At 49.0% G+C, this 25,389-nt stretch overlaps 1 long non-coding RNA gene across 1 annotated transcript; it reads left to right on the forward strand.

Annotated features, from left to right (window-relative positions):
- The first annotated feature begins 953 nt into the window (after nucleotides 1-953).
- Nucleotides 954-5,170, forward strand: LOC134433574 (uncharacterized). The gene is made up of 3 exons (XR_010031647.1): nucleotides 954-1,577; nucleotides 2,253-3,214; nucleotides 3,898-5,170. It is a non-coding gene; the product is annotated as an uncharacterized LOC134433574 (long non-coding RNA).
- The last annotated feature ends 20,219 nt before the right edge of the window (nucleotides 5,171-25,389 follow it).

The following is a 25,389-nucleotide window of genomic DNA, read 5'->3' on the forward strand; positions in this document are numbered from 1 at the left end:
CGTATATTTTTTGAATAAGGTGCATATTATATGTAGTTATTAATATAATGCATCAACATAAACTATAAATATATATAAAATATCAACTATCTATAAGAAGGAATAAAAGCTCTGTGTCACATGCAGCAGTAGAAAATTTCAGGCTCCCAGGGAATAAATCATTTTCTTTAAAGCATTTTCGTTTTGGAGTTTTATTTTTACTCCCGGGTAGCCTGAAAGTTTCTACTGCTGCTTTTTTATTCTGAAGGTGGAAAAGTAAACCAAGATCAGAAATAGAAGAAAGGCAAAGGGAAGGGAAGGAAAGGAAAGGAAATGAAAGGAAGCAGGAGAGCAAGGGGGAAGGGAAGTGGTGAAAAAAAAAACAGAGTGAAAAAAGTAAAAAGAGTTGGAGGAAAAAAGAGAGGGCATCCGGGAGGAGCGGTGCTGCCTCAGGTCCTTCCCCGCCCTGGGGCGAAGGACCCGTTTGATGCCCAGGAGGGACTGCAGCTCCCGGTGGCGGGGGACGGAGCCGTGGCTGTCAGCCCGAGACTACAACTCCCGGCAGGCCCTGTTGCCGGCGCGGCGTGTGACGCAGCGGCTGACGCGGCACGTGAGTGGCTGTCAGCCCGAGACTCCAACTCCCGGCAGGCCCTGCTGCCGGCGCGGCGTGTGACGCAACGGCCGACGCGGCCCGGCATTTTTCTCTAAATCGGCAGTAAATACAGCTGAGTAAAATTAGCTTGGTTTTCTTCCTTCTTTTGTAACTGAACTGTTTTTATTAAAAATTCTATTTGAATATGTAGAAAAAGTGGGGATGTCCTGTAATATATCGTAGCTTTTCTTGTTTACAGGGTGCTCAGAAAGCATGCGTCCCTTAGAGTCCCACAGAAAGGTTCTCAGTGGGCTCTCTATCAAGGTATGTATTTACAAATAAGTGATCCCTTTAGATATTTGCCTGTGTACCTTTTCCTGTAATTCAGAGCTTGCGTTCTGTGGGTTGTATGATAAAGCTGTAAAACATGTAAGAATGGTTTTGCAAGTCTGAATCGTTGAAGGCAGCAATAAGTGGATTTAGAGCCTGTTCTTGAGCAGACAAAGGGAAAAAGTGTGACTCTGATGCTGAACTTGTCATTTTTCATTTGACTTGTCTTGAATGATTTAGGAATAGAGAGAACTAGAAAAAGAGAGAAATAGAATCGATTATTGAGCAGTCCTCAAATGCTCACCATAATTCAGTGTAGAGCCAAAGGGAAGGGTGATGGAACAGAGCTCTGTGCTTTGGAAGGAAATAAATTTAAACCTGATCTCCGCACAGAGTCTCACTAACTTCTGTGGTTTTAAAATACAAAATACGTTTAGGAAGTGTTGGAAGTTAGTATTTTGGGAAAGAAACGGCAGTTCCACAGAACATTCCATTTCACAGAGGCTCTAGGAAGGATTCATGTTGTAACTGCTGTCACTGCAATCAGTTGGTGGTTCAGCCTTGAAACGTGCACTTGGCCTTCTATAAAGCGCTGTTTTGTTTGCCTTTCATTGCTATGAGTCTTGATAAATTGGAGAAGAGCCCAAGAGAAATTTTTCATCCCTTGATATAAAAGGTAGGAAGTGACTTTTTTTGGTTTGGTTCTTTTTCTTTATTATTTCCTGGAAATAAAAGTAATTAAGTATAGGTACTACTGGTTTGTTTCTTCCAGTAGCAGATGATAACAATAGCAGTAGTAATAGTAAAAATAATAATAGCAATGTAATACTACCTAAACTGTCTTTATCCATTGGACTGGCCATTTCAAATCAAAACTTCTAAACACAAATCAAACCATCATCCTTGTAGAATCTTTCACAGCAGCGGGCTAAAGATCCTGGTTTTGTTGACAGGATTTATTGGTTCTGGAAGAGCAAGAGGGAAGTACAAGCCTAACTACTTCTAGCTCACAGACCCGTCCAGTGAACCCAGCTTTGTGTTTTGGTGGGCTTTTGATGACTTTGAAATCAATTGCTCATTCCAGTAAAAAAAATTCATGTTTTTTTGAACGTGACAGCAGAAATAACTTTAAGCACCAACTTAATAATAATAGATCACCAGTTTAAGTTAAAAATTCATGCTATACTAACAAAGTTCAAAGGTAAATTATTACCTATTAGGAGATGGTATAAAGTGTATGTTCTAATGTGTAATGCAAAGATACATACATACCAGATAGTCCTTAGAGGAAACAAATTTTTTTGACTGCTGTTTGATTGTTTACCATACGATATTTGGTTTTATTTCCCAGGGATCGGTGAATTTTAACTTTGGAGTCCTCTATGCTAAGGATGCTCAGCTTACAGATGATGAAATGTTCAGTAATGGTGAGTTTTTCACGTTCTCTTTAATTGCTGTGCTGATCTGAATAAGAAAAAAACAAAAGCAAGAGGGAAAAAAAAGGATGGTTTATTATTTTTTACGCTGTTATGTTTGTTTCCTCAGTATTTGCTGCAGCTCTGCTTACCCAAGCTTTGTGTTCCTTCTGTCCCACTGGGAGTTGCCCAGTTTGGTTGCATCTGGTGAAATTCACCCTGAGACCTTACACAACTAGCTCAAACTACGTGAGAGCCATTTGCAGTTCTCTCCAGACACCTGGAGAATGGGTGACGTTTCTGAGGGTCTGGCAAGTGTACTTCTATCAAAACTCAGTCTGTGAAGTTTCTGGGGAAAACCCTTCTGTGTCCTGAAGGGTTCAAACTCCTGTGAGGATCCATTTATCAGGTGCTCACCTGGATGGTTCCAGCTCTTAAAGTGAACACTTGTACTCTTACCCTGTAGTTTACATCTATTGTATTTTTGTTATTTTGCAAGATTTTTTGTCTTTGCAAAATATTGTGCATTTCACTCTTTGGAACCTCTCAGATGGTTCTTTGGTGCAGCACCACCCCATGGGACACTTGGCTGCTGTCCTGAAGGGGATGGTCGCTAGAATTGTAAATTCTGGAGAGTTTATAAGTCTTCTGTCCCCAGGGAGGTACCATGCTTTGTTTACTTTTGTTCTGTTTGTTAGGCGCTGCTTCTCGTTGCAAGTATGAATTTCAAACTGCCCTGTTCTTATTTTAACTGTTTTCCTGGTTCTCTCCGTCCGACAGGGAAAGACTCTCATATCCTCGTCGTCGGGCTCGGTGCTGTCCAAGAAGATACAGAGACTAAAAAAATCATAAGCAGCAAAATATGACTGCAGGGAAAAGAAGCTGGAGAGAACAGAAGGTGATATTGTTATCCTTACCCTGTATTAGAAACATCCGCTGTGCTTTGATGCTGGCAGCTGCCAGGGGCTTGTTAGCTCTTTGTAGGCAGGTGTAGGTGTTCACTTGTAGGTTTTTTCTCTGGACAAGTCAATTCAAACTTTGCTAAGCTTATATATGCAAATTACTCTCTAGCACAGTCCAGCATGACATTTTTGAATGTTGTAAAAATACCATGTTACTTGGAAATTGCTAATGATGAGAAGCTTTAGGGGAAAATAAGATGTCAGTGTTGGGAGATGTGAGAAGAATTTTGAGGGGATGTTAGACTGAAATAAAGCACACTTGAAGCTGGACTGGCATGCTGGCAGATCCCCTATTAAACAGTAGTGCTGAGATTAGCCTGGGGGTTGCCCATTGTTTCTGTAGAAATAAATGTTTTCTGGTCTTCAGAAGTAAGCTGCTTTGAAAAGCTGGAAGGCGCAGCATAGTGACAATCCGTGTGCTTCGCATTAAAAATAGATTTCAGAAGGGTCCTAGGCTTTTGTCTTTTCCTAGAAGTCGATGTAATCCTGTCGAGGAGTTTTTAATTCTGTGCTGCCATGTCATCAATCAGGGCCCTGTCGTACTAATCATCATCCAGATGCAAAACAAAAAATCAGACCCCATCCCAAGCACTTAGAGCCCAGAATACGATTTCCTCAGGCTGCCATTTGTGTGCCATCGGTACTCACCATGGAAGCGAGCTGGGGATTGTTGCACCCGTTGGGAACAAACCGCTTCTTGTCACACAGAAATGGAATTGGGACGACGCCTCGGCCAGCCCCTCTCTGCCATCGTCTCCTGAATCTGCAGCAGAGCAGTTCCAGTCCATCCGGGCACGTGCAATCCAGTTCCTGATGATCTGAGCACACGGAGCAGCGCTCAGCTGCTGTGGGGGGCTCAGGGAAGGCAGTGTGTGCATTGTCATCTTCCTGAACCTACAGACAAATCAAAGTGAGAAGCCACAGGGTGGAAATCAGTTGCATATATGCTAAACAAAACTTGCAGGTTGTTTTTAAGAATTGTTTTTGCTTGTTCTTTGTTGTGCTTCTGTGCTTAGAAAACCTCCCTTTAAAATCAGTTCAGTTCATCAGTTGAACCTTTGTTTGCAGACCCTCAGTGAGCAGAATTTGTTGCAGACTCAGTGCACGCTGTGCCGGCCTCCCGGGAGTGTGAGGAGCTCATGTGTGCTACTTTTTGCTTTAGGACGCTCTGAGGTATTTATTCCTTTTGGGATACGTGATGAGAATTCCCAAGAGAGGTAGTTATAAGGTATGACATTGGGAAAAAGCCTGTGTGGTTGGAATGTTGTTGCTGTCAAAAGTTAATTTTTCCTTCATTCTTAGCCAGTAGTTAGCTTTTTGCTTTATTTTTGTGGTATCAGTATTTTATTGTTTAAAAAATTCCTTCAAAATAACTTCAGTGGTCGCCCACCAGTACCTTGTTCAGATTTGCCTATTTGCTTGTAGCTGAAATGTTCACATCTTGATTATCATTCTATTTAAGAAACTGCTGCCCAGCCAACTAATAACTGAATATCCATCTGTCTAGGACACGGGGAGAGGATTTAGGTAATGTCTTTGTTTCCAGAAAAAAGTTCCAGTGTACTTTCTAAACAGAGGAGAAGGGGGTGAAGACTCTGGGCTCTGATGCCGTTGGGGCACCCCAAGGTCCCCAGGAGAGGGAGCCCCACTGCGGTGCAGGAGCAGGTGTGTTCTCATCTAATATTGAACAAATTATAAATATGAAAATTATAAACATGAAAATATTTTTAAAATACTTAAATAAAGCAGGTTTTCTTTATTGGTCAATAGGCAGGGTTTTGATTGTAAAAATTATAAATACAAATAATATAAAGGTAGAAATCTAAGTTTAGAAATATATAATAAATACATACAGATAAATATAAAAATTAAAAATATAAGAAAAAATTAGTTGTAGCAGTAGATATTATACATAATTTAAATACTAATTTAAATCTATTTTAAAATTGTATATATATATCATAATTAATGTAATACATCCAAAGAAACGATAAATTAAAATATGAATGTATAATTATACAAAGTATAAATAAAAAATATTTCAATATCCTTTAAAAGAAGGGGTTTTTTTATATATTTGGTTAGAGACGGGGTTTTTATTTGGAATAATGGAAGTATTATAGAAGTATAAAACTAAATATAGAATTATACAGTCAATATAGAAAGATATTTATAAAAACACGAGCGAACAACGCCTCCTTCGGCCGAATGGAACGAGCTCAGCCGAACCAAGGCGAGACCGGCCGAACCTGACGGCCTCGAGCGAACCGAGGCCAGGCTTGCGAGGCTGCCTGAACCGAGCCGAGCTCAGCCGAACCGAGCCCGCTGCTCTCGTGAGCGCTAATTAGCGCGAGTGCGGTCACAGCCCAATGAGCTCCTGTGCCACGCCGCGCTCCCGATCGTGTCCGTGCGATGGCCGGGCCGCCCGCGGGACGCGGCAGCAGGAGAGCCCCGAGCCGGGCGAGTTTAACGCGAGGCGCCGCCGCTTGCCCGCCCTCAGGGAGCCGAGCTCAGCCGAACGCGCAGAGAGCGGCTCCGAGTTGGGCCGAAGCGAGCCGGGCCGCGCCGAGCGCAGAGAGCGGCTCCGAGTTCGGCCGAAGCGAGCCGAGCCGCGCCGAGCGCAGAGAGCGGCTCCGAGTTCGGCCGAAGCGAGCCGAGCCGCACCGAGCGCACGGAGAGGCTCCGAGTTCGGCCGAAGCGAGCCGAGCCGCGCCGAGCGCGGAGAGCGGCTCCGAGTTCGGCCGAAGCGAGCCGAGCCGCACCGAGCGCACGGAGAGGCTCCGAGTTCGGCCGAAGCGAGGCGAGCCGAGGCGCGCCGAGCGCAGAGAGCGGCTCCGAGTTGGGCCGAAGCGAGCCGGGCCGCGCCGAGCGCACAGAGCGGTACCGAGTTCGGCCGAAGCGAGCCGAGGTGGCCCGAGCGCAGAGAGCGGCTCCGAGTTCGGCCGAAGCGAGCCGAGCCGCGCCGAGCGCACTGAGCGGCTCCGAGTTCGGCCGAAGCGAGCCGAGCTGTGCCGAAGGGTCGAGTCTGGCCGAATGCAGATGACAGTGGCCGAGTTTAGCCGATTACAGCCGAGTTTAGCCGAGCAGCTGTGAGCCTTGAGGTGAGCGTGCATCATTGCCGGCTTGGGATTGAGTGAAATGCACTAAGGAAACCAGCTTTGGGGAGGGAGGCAGGGAAATCCTCTCTTAACGTTTACCAATTCTTCCGTCAAACTCATCACGGCAGCACAGCGTGAAGACTGAAAGTGTAAGAAGATGTGGAGAGAAACAGAGAATCTGACAGGAGCATCGAACGCACAAGTGCACGAATTTTGCTTTTTGCTTGGATGGAAACTCAGAAGTTGTAAGGAATTTGGGAAGCTTTTGTTCTAGCTAATAAAAGAAGTTAGTTTAAATTAAAAAAAAAAAAGTGGTTTCTTTTTTCTTCACTATTATATTCTTTGCTGGTATATGGTGTGTTGTTTTATTTCTTGGTGTTATTAGCTCTGTGTAAATTGTTTTTTGAGTGAAGCTAACTTTGCATCGGTTGTTTTGTATTTGAGGTAGGATCAATTTCAATAGATTTCTTTCACAGACTTCTGATAGGTATTACTGGGATTTTGGTTTTGTTTACTGTATGCATAAACATAGAGATTTGGTAGGGCCAGCTGGGCTGCTGGAGTTTTGGGTGTGAATTTATTAGATGGCTTTTGTTAAACACAGAATAATTATGTAAGGTAACAGCAAATTACTCAATTACCCAATTTATCCAGCTATGTAACCTTACCACAAAGTTTTATATCTTGCCAGTTTTCTGTTCTTCTGCTCCAGGTAGTTGTTGCAAAAAAGAAAGTACTGCTATTCTTCTGAAGAACTTTCTTCTATGACAAGCCCTTTACTGCCCTTGAATGTGAGTCAGAGGAGCCAAACAGCTGCAGCTGCTCTGAGGGCTTGGTGGGATTGCCCCCTCCCTTTTCCTGGGTGCCATGGGAACGAGAGGCGGGGCACAATCAGGGGTTATTAACCCCAGCCGTGGCTGAGGGGCTTCATACCCTCTCTGGGATGTGCTGGGGCAAGAGCTCTCCTCATTTTAGGGAAGAGGCTCTTTCAGCTCATCTCAGCTTGTTTTCAGCAAGTGTTTCTGGGCATCTGAAGCACAGAGGCTTGGAAGATTCTGTGAAGAAAACAGCATAGAACACAGGGAATGTTTAGGTTTGTGATTTTGGGTTTTGTGTTTAGGGGTGGTAAAGTGCCTTTGTAATTTTTGGTTTTGCTCTGTTTTTTTTTTTTTTTTTTTTTTGTTGTTGGATTTTTTTTTGGTGGAAATTTTGGTTTCTTAGGTTTTCTTTTTGGGGTTTTTGGTTGGTTTTCGTTGCTTTCTTTGATTTTTTGGTGGTTTCTGTATTTTTTTTTTATTTTTTGTGGGGATTTAGGTGTTTTGGGTTTTTTATTTTTGTTTTCTGGTTTAGTTTTTTTTTTTTTTTTTTTTTTGTTTTTTTTTTTTTTTTTTTTTTTTTTTGTTAAATTGAGGAGTGAGACTCCCTGAAATTCCAAGCTGTGTCAAGCACAACAAATTCTCAGCAGATTCATCATGTCTTCAGAGGGATCTGCCCAGTGTCCAAGATGATGTTTGAGACTCAGGCTTCTGATGAGTTGAGGATTGTGACTGGGAGAGGGAGGGTGATCAGGTATCCAGTTAGGAGTTATTGTGGAAGGGGGGAGGTTTGCAGGCAGCAGGGTGAGAAAGGGTGTTTATTTGTTTATTTGAGGGCCCTCCCACACAAGGCTGTTCAGAAGCCTAGCAGAGGCATTCCCATACAGCACACAAGATCAGCCACTGCACTCACAGCAATGCCATTTAACTTTGCCTTTCTCTTACCCAGCTGCCACCCCTAATGAAGGCCACAGCCTTGGAATCAGGATGAAGCTGGAGCCTGAGGCAGCCAGGCATACTCAGGAAAAAGCAAGTAGCTGCCTTGGTGGGATTTGGCCCACATAACTCTGGACTCACACTTTGGTTTTGGTTTTCTTTATTGTAGCTGACACCTGAGAGACACCAGCCCAGTGCCAGCAGGACCTTCCCAGGTGACGAGGTGGCCTTTCTATGCACCTGACACAGACTGACATCCCCTGATGTCTGAGAGATAAGTAGAGGGCTGTGACCCACAGAGGGGATGAAGGCATGGTGCTGGTTTGGGAACTACTGGGAGGGGTTTTTGAGTCCAATTTGGAGGTAGGGGGTGTTCATGAAGTGGCCCCTTAGGCCCCATAACAGCCACGTCTCACTTTTGATCCCAGTGCTGAGGTGTGCAGGGCAGAGCAGTCCCGGTGTGTCTCGTGTCCTTTGTCTGTTGTGCATTATGTGTTGTTTGTGTATGCCATGTCTTTTACCTTAGGGGGGCCTGTCAGAAACCTTGGCATCATTGTTAGCATCTGTGATCTCTGCATTCCTTGGCCTGGCACCCAGGCCATAGAACTTTTGACTGGGGAGCTCAGACAGGCATCAGACTCTCTTCTCTCTTTGGAAGCATCCAGTCAGGTGTCTTGTCAGGTCTTGTTCTGAGCTGTCTGGACAGCTATGCCCCACCTGGATCCATTATGGTGGATTAGGACTTGTAAGAATGTGAGGGCAGGCAGAGGATTCTGACCATAGGATTCCTAGGCATCGATCTTTGCTGTTCTTGGAATAAATCATTCAGTTAGCATCTTCTTCCTCCAGGGTTCTCTGAGCCTCATCAGCTGACCGTCAGTTTGAACTCAGTCATCTCTCTTAGCATTCTCTCAGTCCTTGCAGCCATTTTCCTTGCCAAGAGATTTCTGTTCCTGTTGTGTCCCCGTTGTCTGTCCTGTCCTGTCCTGTCTGTCCTGTGTCACGGGTGTCAGCACACGTATGTGCCGGAGCTGCTCTGCCCTGCCGCACAGCCTGGTGCGATAGGAGAAGTCCCAGGGACTTGCAATGTGTAATGTGGGGTGTAGTTGGACTCTAGGTGGGATTTGTAGATGGACACAGGATATCTGGAGCTCCTCAGTTATCCTGCAACTGTTTGACTCTTGTCCTAATTTTTTCCTCAGGTTGAGATGGATTAAATCTGTGCCAGAGGGCCCCATCCCGGGTGAGGGGATTGCCCCGAGCAGGTGAGGCCCCGTGAGTCTCTGCAGCAGAAGTGTGTATGGTGACTGTGTTACAGCACTGTTCTTTGTCTTTCTTTTTAGGAAATCAATCTGGATACCAGCAGCCAAGGTGAGCAGCGGAGAGAAGTGGTTGTTATTGCTCAGCTCTCAAGCACAACAATTTTTCAGAAGATTCATCGTGTCGCAAGAGAGATCTGCCCAGTGTCAAGGATGATGTTTGAGATTGAGGCTTCAGGTGATTCAGGATTGTGACTGGGAGAGGGAGGGTGATCAGGTATCCAGTTAGGAGTTCTTGGGAGGGGGTTTGCAGGCAGCAGGGTGAGAAAGGGTGTTTATTTGTTTATTTGAGGGCCCTCCCACACAAGGCTGTTCAGAAGCCTAGCAGAGGCATTCCCATACAGCACACAAGGTCATCCACTGCACTCACAGCAATGCCATTTAACTTTGCCTTTCTCTTACCCAGCTGCCACCCCTAATGAAGGCCACAGCCTTGGAATCAGGATGAAGCTGGAGCCTGAGGCAGCCAGGCATACTCAGGAAAAAGCAAGTAGCTGCCTTGGTGGGATTTGGCCCACATAACTCTGGACTCACACTTTGGTTTTGGTTTTCTTTATTGTAGCTGACACCTGAGAGACACCAGCCCAGTGCCAGCAGGACCTTCCCAGGTGACGAGGTGGCCTTTCTATGCACCTGACACAGACTGACATCCCCTGATGTCTGAGAGATAAGTAGAGGGCTGTGACCCACAGAGGGGATGAAGGCATGGTGCTGGTTTGGGAACTACTGGGAGGGGTTTTTGAGTCCAATTTGGAGGTAGGGGGTGTTCATGAAGTGGCCCCTTAGGCCCCATAACAGCCACGTCTCACTTTTGATCCCAGTGCTGAGGTGTGCAGGGCAGAGCAGTCCCGGTGTGTCTCGTGTCCTTTGTCTGTTGTGCATTATGTGTTGTTTGTGTATGCCATGTCTTTTACCTTAGGGGGGCCTGTCAGAAACCTTGGCATCATTGTTAGCATCTGTGATCTCTGCATTCCTTGGCCTGGCACCCAGGCCATAGAACTTTTGACTGGGGAGCTCAGACAGGCATCAGACTCTCTTCTCTCTTTGGAAGCATCCAGTCAGGTGTCTTGTCAGGTCTTGTTCTGAGCTGTCTGGACAGCTATGCCCCACCTGGATCCATTATGGTGGATTAGGACTTGTAAGAATGTGAGGGCAGGCAGAGGATTCTGACCATAGGATTCCTAGGCATCGATCTTTGCTGTTCTTGGAATAAATCATTCAGTTAGCATCTTCTTCCTCCAGGGTTCTCTGAGCCTCATCAGCTGACCGTCAGTTTGAACTCAGTCATCTCTCTTAGCATTCTCTCAGTCCTTGCAGCCATTTTCCTTGCCAAGAGATTTCTGTTCCTGTTGTGTCCCCGTTGTCTGTCCTGTCCTGTCCTGTCTGTCCTGTGTCACGGGTGTCAGCACACGTATGTGCCGGAGCTGCTCTGCCCTGCCGCACAGCCTGGTGCGATAGGAGAAGTCCCAGGGACTTGCAATGTGTAATGTGGGGTGTAGTTGGACTCTAGGTGGGATTTGTAGATGGACACAGGATATCTGGAGCTCCTCAGTTATCCTGCAACTGTTTGACTCTTGTCCTAATTTTTTCCTCAGGTTGAGATGGATTAAATCTGTGCCAGAGGGCCCCATCCCGGGTGAGGGGATTGCCCCGAGCAGGTGAGGCCCCGTGTGTCTCTGCAGCAGAAGTGTGTATGGTGACTGTGTTACAGCACTGTTCTTTGTCTTTCTTTTTAGGAAATCAATCTGGATACCAGCAGCCAAGGTGAGCAGCGGAGAGAAGTGGTTGTTATTGCTCAGCTCTCAAGCACAACAATTTTTCAGAAGATTCATCGTGTCGCAAGAGAGATCTGCCCAGTGTCAAGGATGATGTTTGAGATTGAGGCTTCAGGTGATTCAGGATTGTGACTGGGAGAGGGAGGGTGATCAGGTATCCAGTTAGGAGTTCTTGGGAGGGGGTTTGCAGGCAGCAGGGTGAGAAAGGGTGTTTATTTGTTTATTTGAGGGCCCTCCCACACAAGGCTGTTCAGAAGCCTAGCAGAGGCATTCCCATGTCTTGCAGCACACAAGGTCATCCACTGCACTCACAGCAATGCCATTTAACTTTGCCTTTCTCTTACCCAGGTACCAACCCTAATGAAGGCCACAGCCTTGGAATCAGGATGAAGCTGGAGCCTGAGGGAGCCAGGCACGCTCAGGAAAGGGCAAGTAGCTGACTTGCAGGGATTTGGCCCACATAACTCTGGACTCACACTTTGGTTTTGGTTTTCTTTATTGTAGCTGACCAAGAGGCTCATAGGCGCTCACGAGGCCCTCCGAGGCAGACGCATTTCAGGTGCAACGTGGTTCCACATCGCCGATCATCCAAAAGATAAGTTGAGGGCCCCGGCCTGGAGATGAGAGAATAGTGGGTTGGGAGTTCTTGGGGCAGATTTAGAAATTAGCAAAGGGAAAAGCATTCTTCTCCAAGTGCCTCTTAGGACAGCTAAAGGGAGAGGCTCTACTTTTGATGGCAGCTTTCAGGTGGGCAGTGCAGAACAGCTCCGGTGTGTGCCGTCTTCCCTAGTGTGTCTTTGGGGTGCCTTTTGCCCTCTTCCCTCGAGACCCTCACCCACAAGCATGATGTGTCGTGTTTCATGTCCCCCTGTTTGTCACGTTCTGTGTCACGGGTGTCTGCAGGTATTTGTGCCGGAGCTGTTCTGCCCTGCTGCATGGCGTGCTTCAGTAGGACAAACCATGGGGAGTTGGAATTTGTGGCGTGGGCTGTACTTGGGCTCTAGCTGCTCTTCCTAGATTGACATAAGGTGTTCGCAGCTTTTGAGTTATCCTGGTGTTGTTTGACATATGTTCTAACTTTCTTTCAGGTGCAGATGCATTCCATGTGTGGCAGAGGGTCAGGGTTAGGAGGTGCCGGGCCTTCTTAGGAGCACTGTGAGTAGCAGAGTGGTGGGGTTTTGACCGATGCGGTGCCAAGGTCAGGCACTGATGTTTGGTTCTCTTTAATCCAGCTGTCTGAGAGACCCCAGCCCGGTGCCAGCAGGACCTTCCCAGGTGACGAGGTGGCCTTTCTTTGCACCTGACACAGACTGGCATCCCCTGATGTCTGAGAGATAAGTAGAGGGCTGTGACCCACAGAGGAGATGAACGTGGGGTGCTGGGTCAGGACTCCCTGAGGTGGGGGTCTGAGTTGGCTCTGGCAATGAGGGTAGCCAAGATGTGGCCCTTAGGCCCCATAAAAGCAACATCTCCCTTTTGATCACAGTGCTGAGGTGCGCAGCAGGGCAGAGCAGTCCCGGTGTGTCTCGTGTCACTTGTCTTTTGTGTATTGTGTGTTGTCTGGATATCTCATGTCTCTTATCTTAGCCCTGTGAGGAGCCTCTCAGAAACCTTTCCTAGCATCCGTGATCTCAGTGTTCCTCGCCCTGGCACCCGTGCCATAGAACTTTTGACTGGGGAGCTCACACAGGCATCAGAAATGCATCTCTCTTTAGAAGCGTCCAGTCAGATGTCTTGTCATGTCTTGTTCTGAGCTGTACGGACAGCCATGCTGTGCAATGATCCATTATAGCAGACTAGGACTTGTAAGGATGTGAGGTTAGGGAGAGGATTCTGACTGTAGGATTCCCGAGCCACCATCTTTGCAGTTTTTGGAATAAATCATTCCGTTTGCATCTTCTTCCTCCAGGGTTCTCTGAGCCTCATCAGCTGACCGTCAGCTTCAACTCTTCTTCTTTTGCGTTCTCTCAGTCCTTGCAGCCATTTTCCTTGCTAAGAGATTTCTGTTCCTGTTGTGTCCCCAGTGTTTGTCCTGTCCTGTCCTGTCCTGTCTGTCCTGTGTCACGGGTGTCAGCACACGTATGTGCCGGAGCTGCTCTGCCCTGCCACACAGCCTGGTGCGATAGGAGAAGTCCCAGGGACTTGGAATGTGTAATGTGGGGTGTAGTTGGACTCTAGGTGGGATTTGTAGATGGACACAGGATATCTGGAGCTCCTCAGCTATCCTGCAACTGTTTGACTCTTGTCCTAATTTTTTCTTCAGATTGAGATGGATTAAATCTGTGCCAGAGGGCCCCGTCCCGGGTGAGGGGATTGCCCCGAGCAGGTGAGGCCCCATTTGTCTCTGCAGCAGAAGTGTGTATGGTGACTGTGTTACAGCACTGTTCTTTGTCTTTCTTTTTAGGACGTCAGTCAAGGTGAGCAGTGGAGAGAAGTGGTTGTTATTGCTCAGCTCTCAAGCACAACAATTTTTCAGTAGATTCATCGTGTTGCAAGAGAGATCTTCCCAGTGTCAAGGATGATGTTTGAGATTGAGGCTTCAGGTGAGTTGAGGATTGTGACTGGGAGAGGGAGGGTGATCAGGTATCCAGTTAGGAGTTCTTGGGAGGGGGTTTGCAGGCAGCAGGGTGAGAAAGGGTGTTTATTTGTTTATTTGAGCGCCCCCCCCCCACAAGGCTGTTCAGAAGCCTAGCAGAGGCATTCCCATGTCTTGCAGCACACAAGGTCATCCACTGCACTCACAGCAATGCCATTTAACTTTGCCTTTCTCTTACCCAGGTGCCACCCCTAATGAAGGCCACAGCCTTGGAATCAGGATGAAGCTGGAGCCTGAGGGAGCCAGGCACGCTCAGGAAAGGGCAAGTAGCTGACTTGCAGGGATTTGGCCCACGTAACTCTGGACTCACACTTTGGTTTTGGTTTTCTTTATTGCAGCTGACCGAGAGGCTCATAGGCCATCCCAGAGCCCTCCGAGGCAGACTCATTTCAGGTGCAGCGTGGATTCCCATCACCGATCATCCAAAAGATAAGTTGAGGGCCACGGCCTGGAGATGAGAGAATAGTGGGTTGGGAGTTCTTGGGGCAGATTTAGAAATTAGCAAAGGGAAAAGCATTCTTCTCCAAAGGCCTCTTAGGACAGCTAAAGGGAGAGGCTCTACTTTTGATGGCAGCTTTCAGGCAGGCAGTGCAGAACAGCTCCGGTGTTTGTCGTGTTGTCCGGTGTGCTGTGTTCCCTAGTGTGTCTTTGGGGTCCCTTTTGCCTTTTCCCCTCAAACCCCTCAGCACAAGCATGATGTGTCGTGTTTCATGTCCCCCTGTTTGTCACGTTCTGTTTCACGGGTGTGTGCACACATTTGTGCCGGAGCTGTTCTGCCCTGCCGCATGGCCTGCTGCAGTAGGACAAGCCTGGGGAGTTGGAATTTGTAATGTGGTCTGTACTTGGGCTCTAGATGCTGTTCCTAGATTGACATAAGGTGTTTGCAGCTTGTGATTTACCCTGGTGGTGTTTGACATATGTTCTAACTTTCTTTCAGGTGCAGATGCATTCCAGGTGTGGCAGAGGGTCAGGGTTAGGAGGTGCCGGGCCTTCTTAGGAGCGTGGTGAGTAGCAGAGTGGTGGGGTTTTGGCCGATGCGGTGCCAAGGTCAGGCATTGATGTTTGGTTCTCTTTAATCTAGCTGTCTGAGAGACCCCAGCCCCGGTGCCAGTAGGACCTTCCCAGCTGACGAGGTGGCCTTTCTTTGCACCTGACAGGGACCAGCATCTCCAGATGTCTGAGAGATAAGAGGGCTGTGACCCACAGAGGGGATGAAGGCATGGTGCTGGTTTGGGAATTACTGGGAGGGGTTTTTGAGTCCAATTTGGAGTTGGGGGGTGTCCATGAAGTGGCCCCTTAGGCCCCATAAAAGCCACGTCTCACTTTTGATCCCAGTGCTGAGGTGTGCAGGGCAGAGCAGTCCCGGTGTGTCTCATGTCACTTGTCTATTGTGCATTGTGTGTTGTTTGTGTATCCTGTTTCTTTTACGTTAGCCTTTGGGGGGCCTGTCAGACACCCAGGCATCATTGTTGGCATCTGTGATCTCTGCATTCCTAGGCCTGGCACCCAGGCCATAGATGCGAATCTGACACCTGTCTGAGCTCTCCAGTCAGAAGTTCTCTCTTTGGAAGCATCCAGTCAGATGTCTTGTCAGGTCTTGTTCTGAGCTGTAGGGACAGCCATGCCCCACCTGGATCCATTTTGGTGGATTAGGACTTGAAAGAATGTGAGGGCAGGCAGAGGCTTCTGACCATAGGATTCCTGGGCATCGATCTTTGCTGTTCTTGGAATAAATCCTTCAGTTAGCATCTTCTTCCTTCAGGGTTCTCTGAGCCTCATCATCTGACTGTCAGTTTGAACTCAGTCATCTCCTTTTGCATTCTCTCAGTCCTTGCAGCCATTTTCCTTGCCAAGAGATTTTTGTTCCTGTTGTGTCCCTGTTGTCTGTCCTGTCCTGTCCTGTCTGTCCTGTGTCACGGGTGTCAGCACACGTATGTGCCGGAGCTGCTCTGCCCTGCCGCATAGCCAGCTGCAATAGGAGAGGGCCCGGGGACCTGGAATGTGTAATGTGGTGTGTAGTTGGACTCTAGATGGGATTTGTAGATGGACACAGGATATATGGAGCCCCTCAGTTATCCTGCAACAGTTTGACTCTTGTCCTATTTTTTTTTTTCAGATTGAGATGGATTAAATCTGTGCCAGAGGGCCCCATCCCGTTGAGGGGGTTGCCCCGAGCAGGTGAGGCCCCATTTGTCTCTGCAGCAGAAGTGTGTATGGTGACTGTGTTACAGCACTGTTCTTTGTCTTTCTTTTAGGAAGTCAATCTGGATACCAGCAGCCAAGGTGAGCAGCGGAGAGAAGTGGTTGTTATTGCTCAGCTCTCAAGCACAACAATTTTTCAGCAGATTCATTGTGTCCCAAGAGGGATCTTCCCAGTGTCAAGGATGATGTTTGAGATTGAGGCTTCAGGTGAGTTGGGGATTGTGACTGGGAGAGGGAGGGTGAGCAGGTATCCAGTTAGGAGTTATTGGCGGGGGGTTTGCAGGCAGCAGGGTGAGTAAGGGTGTTTATTTGAGGGCCCCCCCACACAAGGCTGTTCAGAAGCCTAGCAGAGGCATTGCCATGTCTTAGAGCACACAAGGTCATCCAGTGCACTCACAGGAATGCCATTTAACTTTGCCTTACTCTAACCCAGGTGCCACCCCTAATGAAGGCCACAGCCTTGGAATCAGGATGAAGCTGGAGCCTGAGGGAGCCAGGCACGCTCAGGAAAGGGCAAGTAGCTGACTTGCAGGGATTTGGCCCACATAACTCTGGACTCATACTTTGGGTTTGGTTTTCTTTATTGCAGCTGACCGAGAGGCTCACAGGCCATCACGAGGCCCTCCAAGGCAGACTCATTTCAGGTGCAGCGTGGATTCTCATGACTGATCATCCAAAAGATAAGTCGGGGGCCACGGCCTGGAGATGGCGGAGTAGCAGGTTGGGAATCCCTGGGACAGATTTACAAATGAGCAGAGGGGAAAGCAATCTCTTCTGCAAGGGCCTCTTAGGACAGCTGAAGGGAGAGAGGCTCTGCTTTTGATGGCAGCTTTCAGGCGGGCAGTGCAGAACAGCTCCGGTGTGTGTCGTGTTCCCTGGTGTGTCTTTGGGATCCCTTTTGCCTTTTCCCCTCGAGGCCCTCACCACAAGCATGATGTGTCGTGTTTCATGTCCCCCTGTTTGTCACGTTCTGTGTCACGGGTGTCTGCAGGTATTTTTGCCGGAGCTGTTCTGCCCTGCCGCATGGCGTGCTTCAGTAGGACAAACCATGGGGAGTTGGAATTTGTGGCGTGGGCTGTACTTGGGCTCTAGATGCTGTTCCTAGATTGACATAGGGCGTTTGAAGCTTGTGAGTTATTGTGGAGGTGTTTGACATATGTTCTAACTTTCTTTCAGGTGTGCATGCAGAGGGTCAGGGTTAGGAGGTGTCGGGCCTTCTTAGGAGCACTGTGAGTAGCAGAGTGGTGGGGTTTTGACCGATGCGGTGCCAAGGTCAGGCACTGATGTTTGGTTCTCTTTAATCCAGCTGTCTGAGAGACCCCAGCCCGGTGCCAGCAGGACCTTCCCAGGTGACGAGGTGGCCTTCCTTCACACCTGACAGGGACCAGCATCCCCAGATGTCTGAGAGATAAGTAGAGGGCTGTGACCCACAGAGGAGATGAACGTGGGGTGCTTGGTCAGGACTCCCTGAGTTGGGGGTCTGAGTTGGCTCTGGCAATGAGGGTAGCCAAGATGTTGCCCCTTAGGCCCTATAAAAGCAAAGTCTCCCTTTTGATCACAGTGCTGAGGTGCGCAGCAGGGCAGAGCAGTCCCGGTGTGTCTCGTGTCACTTGTCTTTTGTGTATTGTGTGTTGTCTGGATATCTCATGTCTCTTATCTTAGCCCTGCGAGGGGCCTCTCAGAAACCTTTCCTAGTATCCGTGATCTCAGTGTTCCTCGCCCTGGCACCCGTGCCATAGAACTTTTGACTGGGGAGCTCACACAGGCATCAGAAATGCATCTCTCTTTAGAAGCATCCAGTCAGATGTCTTGTCAGGTCTTGTTCTGAGCTGTACGGACAGCCATGCTGTGCAATGATCCATTATAGCAGACTGGGACTTGTAAGGATGTGATGTTAGGGAGAGGGTTCTGACTGTAGGATTCTCGAGCATCCATCTTTGCAGTTTTTGGAATAAATCATTCCGTTTGCATCTTCTTCCTCCAGGGTTCTCTGAGCCTCATCAGCTCGCCGTCATCTTCAACTCTTCTTCTTTTGCGTTCTCTCAGTCCTTGCAGCCATTTTCCTTGCTAAGAGATTTCTATTCCTGTTGTGTCCCCGGTGTTTGTCATGTCTTGTGTGTCCTGTGTCACGGGTGTCTGCACGCATTTGGGACGGGGCTGCTCTGCCCTGCCGCATAGCCAGCTGCAATAGGAGAGGGCCCGGGGACCTGGAATGTGTAATGTGGGGTGTAGTTGGACTCTAGATGGGTTTTGTAGATGGACTCATCATATCTGGAGCTCATCAGTTATCCTGCAACAGTTTGACTCTTGTCCTAACTTTCTTTTCAGATTGAGATGGATTAAATCTGTGCCAGAGGGCCCCATCCCAGGTGAGGGGATTGCCCCAAGCAGGTGAGGCCCCATTTGTCTCTGCAGCAGAAGTGTGTATGGTGACTGTGTTACAGCACTGTTCTTTGTCTTTCTTTTAGGAAGTCAATCTGGATACCAGCAGCCAAGGTGAGCAGCGGAGAGAAGTGGTTGTTATTGCTCAGCTCTCAAGCACAACAATTTTTCAGCAGATTCATTGTGTCCCAAGAGGGATCTTCCCAGTGTCAAGGATGATGTTTGAGATTGAGGCTTCAGGTGAGTTGGGGATTGTGACTGGGAGAGGGAGGGTGAGCAGGTATCCAGTTAGGAGTTATTGGCGGGGGGTTTGCAGGCAGCAGGGTGAGTAAGGGTGTTTATTTGAGGGCCCCCCCACACAAGGCTGTTCAGAAGCCTAGCAGAGGCATTGCCATGTCTTAGAGCACACAAGGTCATCCAGTGCACTCACAGGAATGCCATTTAACTTTGCCTTTCTCTAACCCAGGTGCCACCCCTAATGAAGGCCACAGGCTTGGAATCAGGATGAAGCTGGAGCCTGAGGGAGCCAGGCACGCTCAGGAAAGGGCAAGTAGCTGACTTGCAGGGATTTGGCCCACATAACTCTGGACTCATACTTTGGGTTTGGTTTTCTTTATTGCAGCTGACCGAGAGGCTCACAGGCCATCACGAGGCCCTCCAAGGCAGACTCATTTCAGGTGCAGCGTGGATTCTCATGACTGATCATCCAAAAGATAAGTCGGGGGCCACGGCCTGGAGATGGCGGAGTAGCAGGTTGGGAATCCCTGGGACAGATTTACAAATGAGCAGAGGGGAAAGCAATCTCTTCTGCAAGGGCCTCTTAGGACAGCTGAAGGGAGAGAGGCTCTGCTTTTGATGGCAGCTTTCAGGCGGGCAGTGCAGAACAGCTCCGGTGTGTGTCGTGTTCCCTGGTGTGTCTTTGGGATCCCTTTTGCCTTTTCCCCTCGAGGCCCTCACCACAAGCATGATGTGTCGTGTTTCATGTCCCCCTGTTTGTCACGTTCTGTGTCACGGGTGTCTGCAGGTATTTTTGCCGGAGCTGTTCTGCCCTGCCGCATGGCGTGCTTCAGTAGGACAAACCATGGGGAGTTGGAATTTGTGGCGTGGGCTGTACTTGGGCTCTAGATGCTGTTCCTAGATTGACATAGGGCGTTTGAAGCTTGTGAGTTATTGTGGAGGTGTTTGACATATGTTCTAACTTTCTTTCAGGTGTGCATGCAGAGGGTCAGGGTTAGGAGGTGCCGGGCCTTCTTAGGAGCACTGTGAGTAGCAGAGTGGTGGGGTTTTGACCGATGCGGTGCCAAGGTCAGGCACTGATGTTTGGTTCTCTTTAATCCAGCTGTCTGAGAGACCCCAGCCCGGTGCCAGCAGGACCTTCCCAGGTGACGAGGTGGCCTTCCTTCACACCTGACAGGGACCAGCATCCCCAGATGTCTGAGAGATAAGTAGAGGGCTGTGACCCACAGAGGAGATGAACGTGGGGTGCTTGGTCAGGACTCCCTGAGTTGGGGGTCTGAGTTGGCTCTGGCAATGAGGGTAGCCAAGATGTTGCCCCTTAGGCCCTATAAAAGCAAAGTCTCCCTTTTGATCACAGTGCTGAGGTGCGCAGCAGGGCAGAGCAGTCCCGGTGTGTCTCGTGTCACTTGTCTTTTGTGTATTGTGTGTTGTCTGGATATCTCATGTCTCTTATCTTAGCCCTGCGAGGGGCCTCTCAGAAACCTTTCCTAGTATCCGTGATCTCAGTGTTCCTCGCCCTGGCACCCGTGCCATAGAACTTTTGACTGGGGAGCTCACACAGGCATCAGAAATGCATCTCTCTTTAGAAGCATCCAGTCAGATGTCTTGTCAGGTCTTGTTCTGAGCTGTACGGACAGCCATGCTGTGCAATGATCCATTATAGCAGACTGGGACTTGTAAGGATGTGATGTTAGGGAGAGGGTTCTGACTGTAGGATTCTCGAGCATCCATCTTTGCAGTTTTTGGAATAAATCATTCCGTTTGCATCTTCTTCCTCCAGGGTTCTCTGAGCCTCATCAGCTCGCCGTCATCTTCAACTCTTCTTCTTTTGCGTTCTCTCAGTCCTTGCAGCCATTTTCCTTGCTAAGAGATTTCTATTCCTGTTGTGTCCCCGGTGTTTGTCATGTCTTGTGTGTCCTGTGTCACGGGTGTCTGCACGCATTTGGGACGGGGCTGCTCTGCCCTGCCGCATAGCCAGCTGCAATAGGAGAGGGCCCGGGGACCTGGAATGTGTAATGTGGGGTGTAGTTGGACTCTAGATGGGATTTGTAGATGGACACAGGATATATGGAGCTCCTAGTTTATCCTGCAACAGTTTGACTCTTGTCCTAACTTTCTTTTCAGATTGAGATGGAATAAATCTGTGCCAGAGGGCCCCATCCCAGGTGAGGGGATTGCCCCGAGCAGGTGAGGCCCCATTTGTCTCTGCAGCAGAAGTGTGTATGGTGACTGTGTTACAGCACTGTTCTTTGTCTTTCTTTTAGGAAGTCAATCTGGATACCAGCAGCCAAGGTGAGCAGCGGAGAGAAGTGGTTGTTATTGCTCAGCTCTCAAGCACAACAATTTTTCAGCAGATTCATTGTGTCCCAAGAGGGATCTTCCCAGTGTCAAGGATGATGTTTGAGATTGAGGCTTCAGGTGAGTTGGGGATTGTGACTGGGAGAGGGAGGGTGAGCAGGTATCCAGTTAGGAGTTATTGGCGGGGGGTTTGCAGGCAGCAGGGTGAGTAAGGGTGTTTATTTGAGGGCCCCCCCACACAAGGCTGTTCAGAAGCCTAGCAGAGGCATTGCCATGTCTTAGAGCACACAAGGTCATCCAGTGCACTCACAGGAATGCCATTTAACTTTGCCTTTCTCTAACCCAGGTGCCACCCCTAATGAAGGCCACAGGCTTGGAATCAGGATGAAGCTGGAGCCTGAGGGAGCCAGGCACGCTCAGGAAAGGGCAAGTAGCTGACTTGCAGGGATTTGGCCCACATAACTCTGGACTCATACTTTGGGTTTGGTTTTCTTTATTGCAGCTGACCGAGAGGCTCACAGGCCATCACGAGGCCCTCCAAGGCAGACTCATTTCAGGTGCAGCGTGGATTCTCATGACTGATCATCCAAAAGATAAGTCGGGGGCCACGGCCTGGAGATGGCGGAGTAGCAGGTTGGGAATCCCTGGGACAGATTTACAAATGAGCAGAGGGGAAAGCAATCTCTTCTGCAAGGGCCTCTTAGGACAGCTGAAGGGAGAGAGGCTCTGCTTTTGATGGCAGCTTTCAGGCGGGCAGTGCAGAACAGCTCCGGTGTGTGTCGTGTTCCCTGGTGTGTCTTTGGGATCCCTTTTGCCTTTTCCCCTCGAGGCCCTCACCACAAGCATGATGTGTCGTGTTTCATGTCCCCCTGTTTGTCACGTTCTGTGTCACGGGTGTCTGCAGGTATTTTTGCCGGAGCTGTTCTGCCCTGCCGCATGGCGTGCTTCAGTAGGACAAACCATGGGGAGTTGGAATTTGTGGCGTGGGCTGTACTTGGGCTCTAGATGCTGTTCCTAGATTGACATAGGGCGTTTGAAGCTTGTGAGTTATTGTGGAGGTGTTTGACATATGTTCTAACTTTCTTTCAGGTGTGCATGCAGAGGGTCAGGGTTAGGAGGTGCCGGGCCTTCTTAGGAGCACTGTGAGTAGCAGAGTGGTGGGGTTTTGACCGATGCGGTGCCAAGGTCAGGCACTGATGTTTGGTTCTCTTTAATCCAGCTGTCTGAGAGACCCCAGCCCGGTGCCAGCAGGACCTTCCCAGGTGACGAGGTGGCCTTCCTTCACACCTGACAGGGACCAGCATCCCCAGATGTCTGAGAGATAAGTAGAGGGCTGTGACCCACAGAGGAGATGAACGTGGGGTGCTTGGTCAGGACTCCCTGAGTTGGGGGTCTGAGTTGGCTCTGGCAATGAGGGTAGCCAAGATGTTGCCCCTTAGGCCCTATAAAAGCAAAGTCTCCCTTTTGATCACAGTGCTGAGGTGCGCAGCAGGGCAGAGCAGTCCCGGTGTGTCTCGTGTCACTTGTCTTTTGTGTATTGTGTGTTGTCTGGATATCTCATGTCTCTTATCTTAGCCCTGCGAGGGGCCTCTCAGAAACCTTTCCTAGTATCCGTGATCTCAGTGTTCCTCGCCCTGGCACCCGTGCCATAGAACTTTTGACTGGGGAGCTCACACAGGCATCAGAAATGCATCTCTCTTTAGAAGCATCCAGTCAGATGTCTTGTCAGGTCTTGTTCTGAGCTGTACGGACAGCCATGCTGTGCAATGATCCATTATAGCAGACTGGGACTTGTAAGGATGTGATGTTAGGGAGAGGGTTCTGACTGTAGGATTCTCGAGCATCCATCTTTGCAGTTTTTGGAATAAATCATTCCGTTTGCATCTTCTTCCTCCAGGGTTCTCTGAGCCTCATCAGCTCGCCGTCATCTTCAACTCTTCTTCTTTTGCGTTCTCTCAGTCCTTGCAGCCATTTTCCTTGCTAAGAGATTTCTATTCCTGTTGTGTCCCCGGTGTTTGTCATGTCTTGTGTGTCCTGTGTCACGGGTGTCTGCACGCATTTGGGACGGGGCTGCTCTGCACTGCCGCATAGCCAGCTGCAATAGGAGAGGGCCCGGGGACCTGGAATGTGTAATGTGGGGTGTAGTTGGACTCTAGATGGGTTTTGTAGATGGACTCATCATATCTGGAGCTCATCAGTTATCCTGCAACAGTTTGACTCTTGTCCTAACTTTCTTTTCAGATTGAGATGGATTAAATCTGTGCCAGAGGGCCCCATCCCAGGTGAGGGGATTGCCCCGAGCAGGTGAGGCCCCATTTGTCTCTGCAGCAGAAGTGTGTATGGTGACTGTGTTACAGCACTGTTCTTTGTCTTTCTTTTAGGAAGTCAATCTGGATACCAGCAGCCAAGGTGAGCAGCGGAGAGAAGTGGTTGTTATTGCTCAGCTCTCAAGCACAACAATTTTTCAGCAGATTCATTGTGTCCCAAGAGGGATCTTCCCAGTGTCAAGGATGATGTTTGAGATTGAGGCTTCAGGTGAGTTGGGGATTGTGACTGGGAGAGGGAGGGTGAGCAGGTATCCAGTTAGGAGTTATTGGCGGGGGGTTTGCAGGCAGCAGGGTGAGAAAGGGTGTTTATTTGAGGGCCCCCCCACACAAGGCTCTTCAGAAGCCTAGCAGAGGCATTGCCATGTCTTAGAGCACACAAGGTCATCCAGTGCACTCACAGGAATGCCATTTAACTTTGCCTTTCTCTAACCCAGGTGCCACCCCTAATGAAGGCCACAGCCTTGGAATCAGGATGAAGCTGGAGCCTGAGGGAGCCAGGCACGCTCAGGAAAGGGCAAGTAGCTGACTTGCAGGGATTTGGCCCACATAACTCTGGACTCATACTTTGGGTTTGGTTTTCTTTATTGCAGCTGACCGAGAGGCTCACAGGCCATCACGAGGCCCTCCAAGGCAGACTCATTTCAGGTGCAGCGTGGATTCTCATGACTGATCATCCAAAAGATAAGTCGGGGGCCACGGCCTGGAGATGGCGGAGTAGCAGGTTGGGAATCCCTGGGACAGATTTACAAATGAGCAGAGGGGAAAGCAATCTCTTCTGCAAGGGCCTCTTAGGACAGCTGAAGGGAGAGAGGCTCTGCTTTTGATGGCAGCTTTCAGGCGGGCAGTGCAGAACAGCTCCGGTGTGTGTCGTGTTCCCTGGTGTGTCTTTGGGATCCCTTTTGCCTTTTCCCCTCGAGGCCCTCACCACAAGCATGATGTGTCGTGTTTCATGTCCCCCTGTTTGTCACGTTCTGTGTCACGGGTGTCTGCAGGTATTTTTGCCGGAGCTGTTCTGCCCTGCCGCATGGCGTGCTTCAGTAGGACAAACCATGGGGAGTTGGAATTTGTGGCGTGGGCTGTACTTGGGCTCTAGATGCTGTTCCTAGATTGACATAGGGCGTTTGAAGCTTGTGAGTTATTGTGGAGGTGTTTGACATATGTTCTAACTTTCTTTCAGGTGTGCATGCAGAGGGTCAGGGTTAGGAGGTGTCGGGCCTTCTTAGGAGCACTGTGAGTAGCAGAGTGGTGGGGTTTTGACCGATGCGGTGCCAAGGTCAGGCACTGATGTTTGGTTCTCTTTAATCCAGCTGTCTGAGAGACCCCAGCCCGGTGCCAGCAGGACCTTCCCAGGTGACGAGGTGGCCTTCCTTCACACCTGACAGGGACCAGCATCCCCAGATGTCTGAGAGATAAGTAGAGGGCTGTGACCCACAGAGGAGATGAACGTGGGGTGCTTGGTCAGGACTCCCTGAGTTGGGGGTCTGAGTTGGCTCTGGCAATGAGGGTAGCCAAGATGTTGCCCCTTAGGCCCTATAAAAGCAAAGTCTCCCTTTTGATCACAGTGCTGAGGTGCGCAGCAGGGCAGAGCAGTCCCGGTGTGTCTCGTGTCACTTGTCTTTTGTGTATTGTGTGTTGTCTGGATATCTCATGTCTCTTATCTTAGCCCTGCGAGGGGCCTCTCAGAAACCTTTCCTAGTATCCGTGATCTCAGTGTTCCTCGCCCTGGCACCCGTGCCATAGAACTTTTGACTGGGGAGCTCACACAGGCATCAGAAATGCATCTCTCTTTAGAAGCATCCAGTCAGATGTCTTGTCAGGTCTTGTTCTGAGCTGTACGGACAGCCATGCTGTGCAATGATCCATTATAGCAGACTGGGACTTGTAAGGATGTGATGTTAGGGAGAGGGTTCTGACTGTAGGATTCTCGAGCATCCATCTTTGCAGTTTTTGGAATAAATCATTCCGTTTGCATCTTCTTCCTCCAGGGTTCTCTGAGCCTCATCAGCTCGCCGTCATCTTCAACTCTTCTTCTTTTGCGTTCTCTCAGTCCTTGCAGCCATTTTCCTTGCTAAGAGATTTCTATTCCTGTTGTGTCCCCGGTGTTTGTCATGTCTTGTGTGTCCTGT

This window comes from Melospiza melodia, unplaced genomic scaffold (assembly GCF_035770615.1).
Source record: "Melospiza melodia melodia isolate bMelMel2 unplaced genomic scaffold, bMelMel2.pri scaffold_206, whole genome shotgun sequence".
In the NCBI taxonomy this organism is placed as follows: Eukaryota; Metazoa; Chordata; class Aves; order Passeriformes; family Passerellidae; genus Melospiza; species Melospiza melodia.